Raw genomic sequence first — 3645 nt, 5'->3', positions numbered from 1 at the left:
ATGTCTTCGACCTTCACCTCCTCCTATATTAGATCATATTTCCTCATCTTCCATATATTCATTTTGAAATACAATGCACTTTGTAGTCCACCTTTCAGGAGCAAAGTCACGATCTCATTGTAATTGGACCAATGATGTATCACTTGATGTACTTGATCATTTTTTTGCTTACACTGAACTGTGATATTCTCTTCCTTATCCTATAGTCAAATTAGTATATGGGGGAATTCTTGTATCTAGGTTTCTTGGAATTCTACCTCTACCTAAAGATTCTCTAATAAATATTCTTCTACTATCCCTTAATCTATACATACAATATTGGCACATTTCGCATTGTATGACACACTATGGTGGTGGCACAGGTTCTTACCTCCTGTTTTATATTCATACTCCTCCATATTAGAAATGTTTATATTGTAAGGAAGAATAAAGAGAATTGTTAAATGTTTTTATGTTTCTCTATTTGCTTTAAATCAAACTAAATTCCTAGCACCATTTCTTCTACACCACCCTCGCAACGACGCCAAAATATCAAGTCATAAAGTGGGATAAGTTCTCTAACATTTGTTTGTCAAACAAAGGTAGGTAAACTACAAGGTGAAATACTATATGTGCAAAATCACAACTTAGGTGTTTTCCCACGCAAATATAAATCACAAAACAAGTGTAGGTAAATCTTAGAATTGATTCAGATATGGAGTACCATGATTCAATATGGACACAACTGCTTGATTATAAACATGTGTAGCTCAAATTCCATCAATGCCATGAGTATGGGAACCTATTCCAAGATTTCCCACTCACAGTAGCAGAGGAAAACTACAACCCAAACAAGAAATATGAGGACGAGTTTCAAACAGTGGGAGGTATGTTGAATCATCAACAACATGATTAGAAAACTACAACTAGTACCCGGAAAAGTAAAAAATCAATGGAAAAGGTGTGAACTTCTCAAGCACGGGATAAACCCTAGAAACATGGGGGGGAAACCCTTTTTCTATCTTGGAGAATTTGGATATAGAATGAGAAACGATAGAGAAACCCCCCCAAATGGCCCTATAAGTGATGGAAGTTGATAAGCTAGGTCAAAACCATTCATTTAAACCTACTCCCAAAAGGAAAACGTCGAATGGACTGGAAGAAGATCAGATGTTAAAGGAGATCCAGATTAAAACAAGAAAGGTATTAGAAGTGGAAGATAAACATAATAGATTAGGATCTAATGAATGGTCAATGTTGGAGCTCTTTCGAGTTTGGATCAAAACAAATGTGAAAAATGTACCTTCTAATCACCTAATCCAATTCAGAAACCTTTTTAGTCAATGGTATGTGAGATTGACCAAACAGAATGGGGATCTCCAATATTTGCATTCTAAAAAAGATGCAGGAACTCAATCCCAAGCTCTATCTGGTGATGTTGACATCGGACAACGGAAAAAGGGTAAAAATATACAAAAGAGGCAATAAGGGAAGGTAGCAAGTTTCGACTTAACTCGAGGAAAAAGGGTTATTTGATGGATTATTTCCCTCACACCCTCCACCTTTCTCAATGAAACTGGTCTCATGGATTGTATAGGGATTAAACAACAAAGGTAAGCTCTGTTCCTTGAAAACTAAAATACTAGAGTGAAACCAGATATTGTTTTACTGCAAGAAACAAAGATGATGGCTGAAAAGTTACATGAGGTGATCCAACATTGTTGGAGAGGAAGTGAGGTAATGGTCATGGACACGAAAGGTTTTTCAAATGGAATCGAGGTTGTATGGGATCCAAAACATATCATTTTTTAAGACTAAATAGGTTCTCCCCATATCCTCTTAGTTTGTTTATTCTCCATTGGTTTGGAAACTTGGTATACCCTGACAGCAGTGTATGGCCCCTTGACCCCTCAAGAGAAAGAATCATTTCTAAAGGAGATTTTTTCCCTTAAAGTTATCCTCCCTAAAGAGCATTGGATCATTGGGGGTGGGGCACTTTAGTTTGATTCACAACTTGGAGGAAACATGGTGTGGTATCAGGTGACTGGATCCCATCGTCAATTCTTTCAACAAGACTATTGATAAGATGAGACTGAGAAATGTAGCAATGAACAACAAAATTAATACATGGAACAACCGAAGAGGTGGACAACACCAAGTTTACTATTTTTTAGATATATTCCTCATCTATGAGGAACTGATGCTACAAGATATATTCATGGAGGCTACGATTTTTCCATCTATGGGTTTGCATTATTAGTCAATCTCCCTAGATTTTGATCTAAATATGCCACCCAAAAAAAGGTCATTTCACTTTGAAACCTTTTGGTTGGAATTTTGGATTTGTTGAGAAACTCCAATAATGGTGGTATCAATTGGAAGTACAATACAGGTCAAAGATGCAATTTTTTCAAAGGAATATGAAGGCACTGAAAGCTAGAATTAAAATTTGGAATAGAGACGATTTTGGGATCATCTTTGCAAAGAAAAGGGATTTAGAAGAGAACCTAGAACTTATTTAGCTTCAAATCATAAGGGAAGGAAGAACATAGGCCCTCATAGAGGAAGAAGCGAGGATTTTAACTTAGTTAGAAGATCACCAAAAGTAGGAAGAGATACTATGGAGACAAAAATCTCAGATTCAATGGCTAAAAGAAGGTGAGAGGAACTCTAGATTTTTCCATCAGTCACTGATTAGCCACTGACAAAATAGTTGAATTACTTCCCTCATCTCGTTTGAAGGAAGAAGAATTGAACATCACAAAGATATGTAGAGGGAGCCAATCTCCCACTTTCCTAATCTCTTATCAGAGGAGGATTAAGATCAATGCGAGGAAATAGAGAGAGTAACCAGATGCATCCCATGACTAGTTACAACTGACCATAATGCTACCCTGATGCATCAAAATTTTCCCGAAGAAGTTGAGGTTGTAGTTAAATATATGCCCGCAAACAAATCCCCTAGACCTAATGGATTCACATCATATTTTTTCAAGGCATGTTGGCATTTTCTAGGTTTAGAAATTATCGACTTGGAGGAGGAAGCTCACTACAATAGCTGGATCGAGTCATGTTTGAACACAACATTCCTAACCCTAATTAGTAAGAAGCACACTGGAATAAATCCTAGCGAGTTCCATCCCATCACCCTGTGCAATGACATATATAAAATATTATCCTTAGTCGTGGTCTAGACTAAAGCTAGTTCTATACAGAATCATCAGTCTGGAGCAACTGTGCTATGTAGAGGGGTGCAAAATTCTTGATGGCATTTTGTTAGCCCATGAGATCATTCATTCACTAAAAAATACCAACCTACCAAGCATGTTGGTGAAGCTAGACCCGTCTAAAGCTTATGATTTCTTGAGTTGGCAGTTTCTCCTTGTTGGGCTTTGGCCTTTTGGCTTCATAGAAGACTCGATCTCTTAGATTAAATCCTTGATTTCCACTCCCTTTTTCTATATTATTTTCAATGACACACCTTCTTCCACCTTTATATCATCAAGAGGGTTGATTAAAGGGGATCCCATATCCCCATTTTTAATCATTATAGCAAGTAAAGGTTTTGGGTTACTTCATCAAAGAGGTGACGCTTACAAATCAGACAAAAGGCCTAAGAATTCTTAGTACGGAGATCATAATGACTCACCAACATTTTGTATATGA

Source organism: Pinus tabuliformis, chromosome 9, assembly GCF_031772625.1.
Source record: "Pinus tabuliformis cultivar Carrire ecotype Pingquan chromosome 9, CPIR1, whole genome shotgun sequence".
Taxonomy (NCBI): Eukaryota; Viridiplantae; Streptophyta; class Pinopsida; order Pinales; family Pinaceae; genus Pinus; species Pinus tabuliformis.
Note: the sequence above shows the minus strand (reverse complement) of the source record.